Genomic DNA, 14,648 nt, shown 5'->3' on the forward strand with positions numbered 1-14,648 from the left:
GGCGTGAGCCACTGCGCCCAGCCGTAATTTTTTTTTTTTTTTTTTAGATGGAGTCTCGCTCTTGTCGCTCAGGCTGGAGCGCTGTGGTGTGATCTCAGCTCACTGCAACCTCTACCTCCCGGGCTCCAGTGATCCTCCCACTCAGCTTCCCAAGTAGCTGGGACTATAGGCACACGCCACCCTGTCTGGCTAATTTTTGTATTTTTTGTTAGAGAAGGGGTTTCGTCATGTTGCCCAGGCTGGTCTCAAACTTCTGAGCTCGAGAGATCTGCCCACTTCAGCCTCCCAAGTGCTGGGATCACAGGTGTGAGCCACTGGGCCCAGCCTCGAATGGGTTTAATTTTTTTTTTTTTTTTTGAGATGGAGTCTTGCTCTGTTGCCCAGGCAGGAGTGCAATGGCGAGATCTCAGCTCACTGCAACCTCTGCCTCCTGGGTTCAAGCGATTCTCCTGCCTCAGCCTCCTGAGTAGCTGGGATTACAGACATGCACCACCACACCCGGCTAATTTTTGTATTTTTAGTAGAGATGGGGTTTCATCATGTTGGCCAGGATAGTCTCGAGCTCTTGACCTTGTGATCCGCCCACCTCCTCCTCCCAAAGTGCTGGGATTACAGGCATGAGCCACCGCGCCCAGCCTTTTTTTTCTTATGTTAAATAAACAACAAAGAACTGTGAAATAAAATATATAACAATACAAGGAAAAACATGAGAAACAGTTTTATTGGAAATATTCTAACACATTTTCTGAACAAATAATCAAAAAATAAATAAGGACATAGAAAATATGAACATATAAATTTCTTACCCTGAAAACAAACAGTACACCTTCTTTTCAAGTTTCACAGACAGTGGACAAAATTAAATAATTATTAAGCTACAAAGAATATTTTGGTAAATTTTGAAAAGTAGAAATTCTAGAAACCATTCTCAGATCAAAATGCAATACAACTAACAATAATGTAAAACATACCACTTAGAAATTTTGAAACGTAAGTAGCACCTCAAATTATCCTTAGGACAAGATGTAAATCAAGAATTAAAAAAATTAAAAAACAGATGATTTAGAAAATAATTTAAAAAGTAGGATTAACAGCCAAAGCTATATGCAGAGGTAAAAACAGCATTAAATGCTTTTAGTGTCAAAAATAGAAAAAAAATGAAACGAATTAAGCATGCTTGCAAGTTGGGATTTTGGAAAGTAGTATAAAAACAGTTCCTCCAAAAATGGGAGAAATGGAATATTTGAAATAGAAAACAGAAAAAGTAAACACTCAGAGGCCTGAGAGGTGGTGGGATGAGTTTTCTGCCTGTGGACAGAGACACGCTTGGAGGCATCTCTGCAGGCTTGGTCCCCTGGCGTGTGTCATCAGGCCTGTCCCCTCTCACTCCTCGAGCTCCGCCTGGTGTCCTCTCCTGTTCCCAGGGCTGAAGCTCCTGTGTCTGTGTCATCACCGCATCTTGAACATCCTGTGCCTTGATTGTGGCACTCTACAGGTTTCTCTACAACTAATTCTTTTCACTTATGACTCACTTACTAGTAGACTTGACAGGACAGGAACCATGTCCTGATACTCATTGGATCCACAGGGCCTGGTAGGCATTGAGTTCTTAATAGACATTATGAGTGGAAGAAAATGAGCAGATGGACTCAAGCACTGATTCCTGAGTTGCATCTGGCCCCATTGCCCAGCCACAGGCTGGAAGCCCATGTCCTGAGGCCTGGAATGAATTAGTCCAACAATAAGAGGACTAACTATGCAGGATCCACCTAATGGATTGTTATGCAACCTATAATGGCTGTGTTGACAATGTCAGTAAAATATGAGGAAGTGGGGCTTTGATTGTTTTTCTTTTTCCTTTTTTTTTTTTGAGATGAAGTCTCTCTCTGTCGTCCAGGCTGGAGTGCACTGGCGCTACCTCAGCTCACTGCAAACTCCGCCTCCCGAGTTCAAGTGATTCTCCTGCCTCAGCCTCCGGAGTAGCTGGGATTACAGGCACCTGCCACCACACCCGGCTAATTTTTGTAGTTTTAGTAAAAACAGGGTTTCACCATATTGGCCAGGCTGGTCTCGAGTTTCTGACCTCATGATCCACCCACCTCGGCCTCCCAAAGTGCTGGGATTACAGGCATGAGCCACTGCACCCGGCCTTTTTTTCTTTTTTTTTTTTTACTTTTTTTTGAGATGGAGTCTTGCTCTGTCTGCCAGGCTGGAGTGCAGTGGCATGATCTCGGCTCACCGCAACCTCCACCTCCTGAGTTTAAGCGATTCTCCTGCTTGGGCCTCCCAAGTAGCTGGGATTACAGGCGCCCGCCACCATGCCTGGCTAATTTTGTATTTTTAGACCATGTTGGCCAGACTAGTCTGATTTTTTCTTATATTTCCTCTTTTTACTGAATAATCAAGGATTTCTTGTGTGAAATGGAAAATAGTCTTCTCCTCAAGTCCCAGTTCAAACGCCATCTTCTCTGAGGACCGACCCTGATTTCTCCAACCAGAAACACTCTGGCCTTTCCTGGGCTCCCAGAGCACCTGCCCCTCCCTCTGGTCTCTTACAGTTTCTGCCTTTGGTTATCTGTGTCCTGCCAAGGGGCTGTCAGCACCCCATAGGCAGGACTGCATACTTCCTGGATGCCTGCACCCCAGGATGTTCATTCTGACTTGAACCCACCCTCTATGGGCTGTGCGGGGTGGGAGGGGACAATATACAGGTTTGAATGAGCACTGGCCAGAATGACAGAGACCACAGTGAACTCAAAGCATGCCAGGGCAGAGGATTATGGTCCCCAGACTCCAGCAAGCCTTGGGGACCAGCCTGTGCACACTCACACCTGCTGTGTTATATCTGGCTGGGAAAAGGTCCCGGGAGCAGGTTGTATAGCTCTAGCTACAATGAGGCAGGGAGACATGGGTTTGCTGTCACATCACCAGGGGCTGGTAAAGGAGCAGGTTGTATAGCTCTAGCCACAATGAGGCAGAGAGACATGGGTTTGCTATCACATCACCGGGGGCTGGTGAGTGCAGTTGAGACAGGTGTTTTAATCATCATTTTTGCACCCAGATGAACAAGGAGAGGGCATTCAGGCATGGCGACCTGCCTGAGCCACCTCCAGGGGCAAGAGATGAGCAGATTTACTTTAGAAAGGACGACAGCATCGGCCACTGCCACAGCCCCCCCAGATCATCTGTACTGGCTATCAGAACAGTCCTGCTGAAACGCCAATCACACCTGTCATTCACTGCTCTGCCCAGGACTCTTCAGTGGGCTCCCCAGCGCTAAGCATTTGGCCTGACACTCCAGGCGCCATGTGCCCTGGTCCCCACCTACCTCTCCACTGCAAATTCTGGCCATACACCCCTGCACCCCCAAACAGTGCACTCCCATCTCAGTCCACATTCTCCCCTTGCAACATTTCATCCAAGACCTGGATTCGTGGCCTTAAGTTTACTTCTGGTCTGGACTTCTGGGTCAGCTCCAGAGTCTAGTTGTCTCACTGACCCCTTCACTTGGGTGCCAGAGAACACTGGATATTCCAGACCCCTCAAACTCAACGAATCTAACACCTCCCCCCCCCCCACCACCCAACCCCTTACTCTGCTTGTCTTCCCTGTATTAAGTCAACATCACCATTGCCCCGGATGCTCCGGTGGCTCTCAACTCTGCCCTTTCTGACTGTGCGTTCAATCCACCACTAAATCCTGCTGATTCTACCTCCAATGTTTTTATTTTATTTTAGAGACAGGGTCTCACTCTGTTACTGAGGCTGGAGTGCAGTGGCACAATCATGGCTCACTGGAGCCTCAAACTCCTGGGCTCAAGTGATCCTCCCACCTCAGCCTTCCGAATAGCTAGGACTATAGGTGCACAGCACCATGCCTGGCTAATTCTTACTTTTTTTTTTTTTTTTGAGACGGAGTCTCGCTCTGTCACCCAGGCTGGAGTGTAGTGGCTCGATCTCGGCTCACTGCAAGCTCCACCTCCCGGGTTCACGCCATTCTCCTGCCTCAGCCTCTCCGAGTAGCTGGGACTACAGGCGCCCGCCACCACGCCGGGCTAATTTTTTGTATTTTTAGTAGAGACGGGGTTTCACCGTGGTCTCGAACTCCTGACCTCGTGATCCGCCTGCCTTGGCCTCCCAAAGTGCTGGGATTACAAGTGTGAGCCACCGCGCCCAGCTGATTCTTACTTTTTTTTTTTAAGAGACAGGGTGTTGCTATGTTGCCCAGGCAGGTCTCAAACTCCTGGCCTCAAGCGATCCTCCTGCCTTGGCCTCCCAAAGTGTTGGGATTACAGACGTGAGCCACAGCACTTGGCTTCCAATGTTTCTCTTACCTCCATCCATTCCCTCCCCATGTATGTCACAACCCTAATCTAAGCCACATCTCCCACCTGGACTACACGAGGGTCTCCCTGCTTCCTCATGTGTGCCCCTATAAGTGCATTCTCATACAGTAGTCACGGTGATCTTATCCATAAACTGAATCATGCCACTACACGAGTGTCTCCCTGCTTCCTCATGTGTGCCCCTATAAGTGCATTCTCATACAGTAGTCACGGTGATCTTATCCATAAACTGAATCATGCCACTACACTGAAGCTGGGATGAAATCCAGGCTTGTAGTTTTAAGGAGCTTCCAGCGGCCAAATCTGGGACAATCTGAGCACCAAAATAATTAAGATTAATAACTAATTATAAAATTTACTGGAAAATAATAGAAATCCAAGAGTCCCTACGAATAGTGAATCTAAAATAAGTGGACAGAAGAATGCCAAGTGTTGACTAATAAATGTGGAGGGAGTCCTGGGGTTGAGTTACTATTCTGTAACCATCGTGATTCTTAGGCAAGAATCATCAATAGGTGTTAAATCTCATCTATTTAACTTTTGATGTGGAATAGGATGTAGTCACGGTTATAAAATACCTCCTCATAGATTACTTGTTACAAGGGAAAAATAGTAACTCTAGATTGGAGAAATCAAATAACCTTGACTTGGTGATCAAAATTAAAATCACCAAGGAGGGGCTGGGTGTGGTGGCTCACGCCTGTAATCCCAGCACTTTGGGAGGCCGAGGCAGGCGGATCACCTGAGGGCAGGAGTTCAAGACTAGCCTGGCCAACATGGCGAAACCCAGTCTCTACTAAAAAATACAAAAATTAGCTGGGCGTGGTGGTGGGTACCTGTAATCCCAGCTACTAGGGAGGCTGAAGCAGGGAGAATTGCTTGAACCCAGGAGGCGGAGGTTGCAGTGAGCTGAGATCACACCACTGCACTCCAGCCTGGGCAACAGAGCAAGACTCTGTTTTAAAAAAAATCACCACGGAGGAACAGACAGACATGTGTGGCTTTAGCTGTTACACTGAGAAGGACACAGTATCACTTACACAGTCTTCCAGCCAGGAATGCATAATCCATATATTATAATGAAGAAACAAGTAGACAAACCTCAAATGAAGAATGTTCTATTAAGATAAAGGGGAAGATTGAATTCTTCAATAATATCAACACCATGCAGACAAAGAAAGGCTAACCATTCCTGATTAAGGGATACTAGAGAGAAACAACAACCGAATGCAATACATCATTCTTAGACTTGATCCTGTGCTAGAGGAGAAATGGCATCTAAAGGGTGTTACTGAGACAAGTGACAAAGTAAATTTGATACCACATTGGATCAGTGTGAAATTTAATGCAGTGGATAACTGTACTGTGGGAGGAAACACACTATTTAGGGGTAGAGGAACATGAGGTCTGCAACTTATTCTCAACTAGATTGGAATCAAAGTCATCTGTATATACCTTAAATAGAGAGATGGCCAGTGACAGAGAAATGGGGTAAAATGTGAACACCAGGTGAATCTGGGACAAAGGCTATGCAGATGTCCATTGTACTATTCTTGAGACTTTTCTGTAACTTTGAAATTATTTCCAAATAAAAAGTTAAACCAGGAAGGGCATGGTGGCTCATGCCTGTAATCCCTTTGGGGATTTGTAAGCACTTTGGGAAGCAGAGGAGGGTGGATCACTTGAGGTCAAGAGTTCGAGACCAGTCTGGCCAATATGGTGACACTCTCTCTCTACTAAAAATACAAAAATCAGCCAGGTGTAGCGGCGGGCACCTGTAATCCAGCTACTTGAGAGCCTAAGGTGGGAGAATCGCTTGAACCTCGGAGGTAGAGGTTGCAATGAGCCAAGATCACACCACTGCACTCCAGCCTGGGGACAGAGTGAGTCTGTGTCTCAAATTTAAGAAAAAAAAAAAAAGTTAACCTAAAGCCTCCAGGCTCCTTACTGTGGCCCACGAGGCTCTGTCATCACCCCCGCCCAGGCCACCTGGCTTTATCTCAGCCCAAGCCCCTGCATGCTCAGCTCCCACTATAAGGATTGCCTTTCAGTTTCCCCACCATACCAAGCTCTTTCCCACCCTTGGGTCTTTTGTTCCTACTCTTGCTTGTCTATGGAATTCTCCTCCCCAATTCAGATCTCAGGGAGACAGTAATTGTCACTTTCTCACAATGACCTTCTTTGACCATCTTAATCTAATTTAGATCTACAATATGCTTTCATGGCACCAAGAACTTTTCCTTCATGACACTTATCACAGTTTATAAGAGTGTATTTTGGGGGATCGCATGACGTCTGTCTTCTCCAACAGCCTGGATGCTCCCTGAAGCCAGGAATCCTGTTTGTTCTACTCATGAATGCATCTTTCCACCCCAGCGGCTGGACCTGGCATGCAGCTGGGCATTCCATAGCCAGCTGACTGATTAAATGGTGAATTCCACTCTCTAAATTCACCCCCAGACTGTTGGTAGCGCTCAGAGAACACACTCTGTGGTCTATCTCTAGCCCTGAGAACTCATTCAAGAGGCTTCGTCTTTGAAGCCTTTCTAAATTCCCCACCACTATGCCACAATTTGGAACTAAGAGGCCATGGCAGGGAGGAGGTGGCACTTTGGAAGCAAGCCGTGTTAGGGGAGACATCACGAATGAGACCCAGAGAGGGGATGTCAAGGAGGCAGCTGGCTGCTCAGGCTGGCGCTCAGAGGGGCAGTCTGGGTTAGACTACTGAGAAAGGACCAACAGCTGGAGCTGCGCACATAAAGGAGATCTTTCACAGACCCGTGCAGAAGAAAGAGTCTAAGGACAGGGCCCAAACGAGGCTGACTTAGGGCTAAGCAAGAAAAACAGCCCTGGAAGCAAAGAAGCAGTGTCCAGAGAAGTAGCAATGATATTCAGAGACAGAAAAAGTTGTTACCAAAGGCAAGAAAGGAGGACATTTAGGCACTGAAACCATTTGGATTTTCTTCTTCCTTGTTCAAGATCAGCAGTCTGGCCCCTGGTGGTTGAGGCAGGCTGGTGAGGTTAAGAGCTTGGACTGTAAACTAGCCAGGCGCGGTGGCACAAGTCCATAGTCCGAGCTACTCGGGAGGCTGAGGCACGAGAATCACTTGAACCTGGGAGGAGGAGGTTGCAGTGAGCCAAGATTGTGCCACTGCACTCCAGCCTGGGTGATAGAGTGAGACTCCGGCTCAAAAAAAAAAAAAAAAAAAAAGAGCTTGGACTGTGTCTGAATCCTGACTTCATGATATATTAATATCAGTTGTGTGACCTTGGACAATGGACTTGACTTTCTGAGACTTCAAGCCCTCATCTGTACATTGTTGAGGGGCTGCTGTCAGAATGACATGCGATCCTCTCTGGAAGGCCCTTTGAGCCATGTTTGGTCTACGGTCTAGGCAATGAATGACATCGTGGTGCATGCACAGTGCGAGAGGGTGCACTGGTTGCAGCTCACAGGAATGTGTCCTAAGTTCAGCCTTTCACCAATAGCAGTTTCAGACAAAAGTCAGAGCCCTCCAACCACCTTCTATTACATGTCCCCTTCCTCTGATGCGGCCCCTAATTAAAAACAAAAACAAAAACAAAAACATATAGTGGGCAGGTTCCATTTAACATGATCCTTCCTCTAAAGCCTCTTTCTGAAAAATCAGTTTTCTCCCTGTCCCCAAGGGTGCCCCAAGTCATACCATGCCAGAGTTTGCCCTCATGACTACAATTAACCCTTAGCTGAGAGCATTTTGCACTGTTTTCCTGCTACCCATGGTGACACTCGCCTCAACACAGCTACCTTCTGTGGACATAGGTAAGTATTCTCAGGCCCCTTATTTGGGGATACCATTAACGTCTGCCCATAGCTTCCAACCATCCCATCTCTGAAGGCAAGAGAAGTGTGTCGCTACCATTTCACAGCTGAGAAAGCACTTCCCCAACACAGCCTCCCTTTCATCCTCACGACTGCCCGGTGAGGTAGATACAGCAGGTAACAGCTACAGTGGTTTGCATTTATCAAGCACTTACAATGTACCATGTTCTATGTTAAGCATTTTCATATGTGATCCCATTTAAACTCATGAAAACTATGAAGATGATGTCTGCCACAATCATCAATCAGTGCCACCACTTTACAGAAGAGAAAAATGGAGTGGTTCGTAACTTGCCTCAAGTCAAAGAGGTGGTAAGTAATGGAGCCAGGATTCAAACCTCAGACTGACTCCAGAGCCACACTCTTAACCCTCCTACAATATTGCCTCAAAAAGCAAGCATTGACTCCCCACACATTATTCTATCCATTAAATTGAAGCTCAGAGAGGTAAAGTGACTTGCCCAAGACCTCGCCACCAGGAACTGGCAGAGCTAGGATCCATACTTGGATTCTCTGGCTCTGAGGCCCCTGAAACCAAAAAGGCAAGATTCAATGTTCTAGGTAAAATTCCAGCAGCAGACTTGACTTGCCGATGCTGCTCAGTCCAGAGTAGTGTTTCTTTTTCTTTCTTTTTCCTTTTCTTTTGAGACAAATCTCCCTCTGTCACACAGGCTGAAGTGCAGTGGTGGGATGTCAGTTTGCTGCAACCTCTGCCTCCTGGGTTCAAGCAATTCTCCTGCCTCAGCCTCCTGAGTAGGTAGGATTTCAGGCACGCACCACCATGCCTGGCTAATTTTTGTATTTTTAGGAAAGACGGGTTTCACCATGTTGTTCAGGATGGTCTCGAACTCCTGACCTCATGATCCTCCCGCCTCAGCCTCCCAAAGTGCTGGGATTACAGGCATGAGCCACCGCGCCCGGCCTTTCTTTTTCTTTTTTGAGATAGAATCTCACTCTGTCACCCAGGCTGGAGTGCACAATCTCTGCTCACTGCAACTTCCACCTCCTGGATTTAAGCGATTCTCCTGCCTCAGCCTCCCAGGTAGCTTGGACTACAGGTGTACAGCACCATGCCCGGCTAATTTTTTTTTTTTTTTTTTTGTATTTTTAGTAGAGATGAGGTTTCACCATGTTGGCGAGACTGGTCTTGAACTCCTGACCTCAAATGATCCAACCGCCTTGGCCTCCCAAAGTGCTGGGATTATAGGCATGAGCCACTGTGCCCAGCCCCAAAGTAGTGTTTCTATGCAGGAAATCCCTCCTGGAATTTATCAGGAAATCTGTATGTTCTTCTGAATCCCAAAATCGATCAGTCAAGAAATTGGGAAAATGGGGAAAAGCATTATAATTCTCCTGTGAGAATTAATGCTTAACAATCAACATAGAGGCATTCCTGGCTTAAAGAAATCCACTGATGCCAAATTGAAAGCAAGAGAAGGCAACGTTGACACACAGAGTCTAAAGTTAAGGTACTGTAATCCCGGTGCTCTGGGAGGCTGAGGCGGTTGGATCATTTGAGGTCAGGAGTTCGAGACCAGCCTGGCCAACATGGCAAAACCGTGTCTCTACAAAAAATACAAAACTTAGCCGGGCATGGTGGCACATGCCTCTAATCCCAGCTACTCGGGCGGCTGAGGCACAAGAATTGCTTGAACCCGGGAGGTGGAGTCGAGATCGCACCACTGCACTTGAGCCTGGGAGCTGCAGCAAGACTGTCTCAAAAAAAAAAATAAATAAAGTTAAGGTAGACATTTCCAGAATATGGGATAAGAGTACCTAGGAGATAAGTAGTCAAAATACTTTTTGTAGCTGTTGACACACTAAAAGTATATTTGTGGCTGTACCTGTTGTTAAGAGCGAGTCATTCCCACAAATATTAATGTTGACGTGCACTGTTTTATACAAATCCTACAAATGATGTTCTAATAAATAACAAGTTTTGGAAACACATAAGTCCTTAAATTGGCAATTCTCTCCCTCTCTCTTTTTTTAAGAGACAGGGTCTTGCTCTGTTGCCCAGGCTGGAGTGCAGTGGTGCAATCATAGCTCACTATAGCCTCAAACTCTGGGCTCAAGTGATCCTCCTGCCTTGGCCTCCGAAAGTGCTGGAATTACAGGCATGTGCCACCACACTCAGCCTAAACTGGCAATTTCAACTCGTGATTCTGTGTAGTGTTGTTAATCTTGTCAAATATTTGAACATTTTGTTATTTAAATAATACTACCCAACAATGTTCATTGGCATCTTCCAGTTACTGAATATTTGCTACGGCCTACAGTTCTTTGTAACTACTACTAAATGTGTATTTCTTATTTATCAAAAAATACAGAAAGTGGCCGGGCATGGTGGCTCACGCCTGTAATCCCCGCACTTTGGGAGGCTGAGGTGGGTGGATCACCTAAGGTCAGGAGTTTGAGACCAGCCTGGCCAACATGATGAAACCCTCTCTGTACTAAAAATACAAAAAATTAGCCGGGCATGGTGGCACGTGCCTGTAATCCCAGCTGCTAGGGAGGCTGAGGCAGGAGAATCACTTGGACCCGGAAGGCAGAGGTTGCAGTGAGCCGAGATCACACCACTGCGCTCCAGCCTGAGTGACAAGAGCAAACCTCTGTCTCAAAAAAACAAACAAACAAACAAACAAACAAAAAACACAGAAAGTTATGAAAAATACAGAATAACATGCTTTCAGGAATTCCCCCAAATCCCATTTTTTCATTCCCAACTCCTGAAGATTAGTTTCCCTTTTGGGAACTTGGAAATCTTAGCCCAGAGGAACTGGATGAACTTCCCAGACAACCCAGTGGGATGGCAAATGGAGAGAGGTCATCCTTGTTGGCCTCCAGGAAGGCTCTACACAGGAGCTGGTCCTGGAATGGAGCTTCCTTCACCAACATCACCCTGGTGACGACTGAGAAAAGGTCATTCCAGAATTCCATGGGCTGAACCTAAAGCATTGGCTTGAAGCGTGAAATTTCTGTCATCTCAATCATTGGTACGAATGTTGACTTTCATCCCAGGGAGTATCTTACTCACTTCAGTGTAGAAAGCGTTTTCTGTAATTCACCAGAGAAAAATGAATGCTCTCCATAAATGGAGGCCCTGTTAACCCACGGCCTTAACCCCGCTGTGTCCCAGCACAAGAAGTGGTACTGCATTGCTGACTTTGGGCAGGTTCCTTAACCTCTCAGAGACTCAATTTCTCCATCTGCAAAATGCAGATAATGAGAATATCCATGCCACAGGGATGCAGTGAGAACTAAATTACATCAGTCACAATGCCTGGTACAGAGTAAACCCTTGATAAATGGGAGGCGTTATTATTTCCTAGTACAACAGACCCAACGGTGAAGTCAGGAAGTGAGAGCTTGGTGAAGGGCCTTGGAACCACCCAAAAGCCTCACTCGCGCTGCTTCTCGGGCTAGGATTTTCCAGGTAGGTTAGGCCACCAGCTCAGGGCTGCGCCAGAAGTCTCCACGCCTCCACACGAGGCGGGCGCCTGGGCTGAAAGGCCGCTTGTCCACATGGGTTCCCAGGTTGGCCTGCTAGGCTGACACCCCGGTGGAACCACTTGCCGTATGTCCTCGGGCCCTGGAGGTCTCCCAGCGCTGGCATACATAAGCCCTGGCGTGCGGGGCGGCTTCTGCGCTGGGGTCTCTGCGCGTGCAAGGGCCTCAACACATGCGTGGACGTCCAGGTGCCACGTGGGCATCTCGTGGTGCTGCAGAAGGCGGGAGGCCGGCGGGTCCCCTGCGCTTGTCCCCGCCACGGCCCTTGCCCGCTGTGGACCCGGAGGCTCAGTGCCGGCAGGACTCGGGACTCGGCGCCTCTCCCGGGGTGGCAGGCGCCTCGCATGGCACACTCAGACCGCTGGGAGGGTGGCCGCATGGGTGCGTGAGGAGGTGGGCGAGGCAGCCCAGTGCACCCCACCCCTAGGCCTCTAGCAAGGCGGCCTCAGGCACTGGATGTGGTCCGAGTTCTGCCCTGAGCCCTTCCCATGCATTCGGGTGCCAGTGGCGAGCCAGATGGGTGCTGTGGCCTTAGGTTCGGGCAGGTGTAGGGCCGCTCGCCCTCCGATGTTACCGCGGTGGGTGAGCTGGGAAGCTCTTTCCGCCCTCGGGGCACAGGTAGTGGCTGGATCTTGGGGCAGCCAAGGGAGGCTTTAGGGGTCTTGGCTTGCTTGGGGAGCCCACTCACCTCCCCTTACCCTGGGGGATTGTTCTGGGTGCCCTCGGGGCCTTGCTGCCTCCCCCGGGAGCTCTGGTGTCCGGCACCGCCATGGAACTGGGCCGGACATTTGTCCGGAGGCCCCTCCTGGGCAGGAGCCTCCTGAGGGGCTCTGTCTTCAGCCCCTTCTCGTGGAGGGCTCTCCTCGTCATTCTCACTCCCGAATCCTGTACGGAGAAAAGAAGAATCTGGGTAGTGTTTCCTCTTCTCCCCACCTCACTGACTTTCCACCAACTTGTCCCATTTATGACTTCCAAATGGCGCAAGTGGTGGAAAGTCTTTTGCAAGCGATTAAGCTGGGTATTTTTGAGAGCAGGCAGAGGGTGAGGCAGGGCCTTGTAGGAAACCTGTAGGACCTCAGTTTCTGAAATTAGACAGTGCTGGGTTTGAATCCCAATTCCAGCCATTACTTGTAGTGTAATCTTGGGCAAGCTACATAACTTCCTGTTAAGCTCTAAGACGGAGATAACGTAAAGGCAGCCTCAAATGATTCTGTCAGTGTGGTTGGTGCATCCACAGGCCATCAGGGATATGTTCAATTGGAAAGATCAATATAAACCTTTACCTTTAAGAAAACTTTTGGCCGGGCTCGGTGGCTCACGCCTGTAATCCCAGCACTTTGGGAGGCTGAGGTGGGTGGATCACCTGAGGTCAGGAGTTGGAGACCAGCCTGACCAATATGGTGAAACCCCGTCTCTACTAAAAATATAAAAATTAGCTGGGCGCGGTGGCGGGCGCCTGTAATCCCAGCTACTCGGGAGGCTGATACAGGAGAATCTCTTGAACCCGGTAGACAGAGGTTGCAGTGAGCCGAGATCACACCACTGCACTCCAGCCTGGGCGACAGAGTGAGACTCCGTCTGAAGAAAAAAAAGAAAAAATTTTTTAGCAGAGCACGATGGTTTAGCCTGTTATCCCAGCACTTTGGGAGGGAGGCCAAACAAAGCAGGATGATCTCTTGAAGCCAGGGGTTCAAGACCAGCCTGGGGCCAGGCGTGGTGGCTCACACCTGTAATCCCAGCACTTTGGGAGGCTGAGGTGGGCGGATCACTTGAGGTCAGGGGTTCGAGACCAGCCTGGCAAACATGGTGAAACCCCATCTCTACTAAAAATACAAAAATTAGCTGGGCATGGTGGTGTGGCACCTGTAATCCCAGCTACTTGGGATGCTGAGGCACGAGAATCGCTTGAGCCTGGGAGGCAGAAGTTTTAGTGAACCAAGATCGCATCACTGCACTCCAGCTTTGGTGACAGAGCAAGAGTCCGTCTCAAAAACAAAACAAAACCAAAAAGCCCAGCCATAGTGAGATTCCATCTTTACAAAATATTAAAAAATTAGCCCAGCATGATGGCATGTGCCTGTAGTCCCAGCTACTGGGGTGGGGTGGCAAGGTGAGAGGATCACTTTAGCCCGAGAGGTCTGAGCTGCCAAGAACTTATGATCACGCTGCTGCACTCCAGCCTGGGCAACAGAGTTGAGACCCTGTCTTTTTTTTTTTTTTTTTTGAGACAGGGTCTCCCTTTGTTGCTCAGGCTGGAGTGCAGTAGTACAATCATGGCTCACTGAAGCCTCAAACTCCACATCTCAAGTGATCCTCCCACCTCAGCCTCCCAAGTAGCTGGGACTTACAGGTGCATATCACCATTCCTGGCTAATTTTTGTATTTTTTGTAGAGATGGGGTTTTGCCATGTTGCTCAGGCTGGTCTTGAATTTCTGGGCTCAAGTAATTCACCCACTTCAGCCTCCCAAAGTGCTGGGATTACAGGTGTGAGCCACTCGCCTGGCCAAGACTCCATCTCTTTGTAATTTTTTTTTTGTTTTTTGAGACAGAGTCTTGCTCTGTCTCCCAGGCTGGAGTGCAATGGTGCTGTCTTGACTCACTGCATCCCCTGCCTACCAGGTTCAAGCGATTCTCCTGCCTCAGCTTCCTGGGTAGCTGGGACTACAGGTGCGTGCCACCACACCTGGCTAATTTTTGTATTTTTTTGGTAGAGACAGGGTTTCATTATGTTGGCCAGGCTGGTCTTGAACTCCTGACCTCGTGATCCACCTGCCTCAGCCTCCCAAAGTGCTGGGATTACAGGCATGAGCCACCGTGCCCAGCCGACTCCATCTCTTTAAAAAATTTTTTTTCAACTCTCATCACTGAGTGAAACTTTGCCACCCTACTGACACTTATGTATATCCTTAATGCCCAGTTGTTGGTGCCTA

Source organism: Pan paniscus, chromosome 18 (assembly GCF_029289425.2).
Source record: "Pan paniscus chromosome 18, NHGRI_mPanPan1-v2.0_pri, whole genome shotgun sequence".
Classification (NCBI taxonomy): Eukaryota; Metazoa; Chordata; class Mammalia; order Primates; family Hominidae; genus Pan; species Pan paniscus.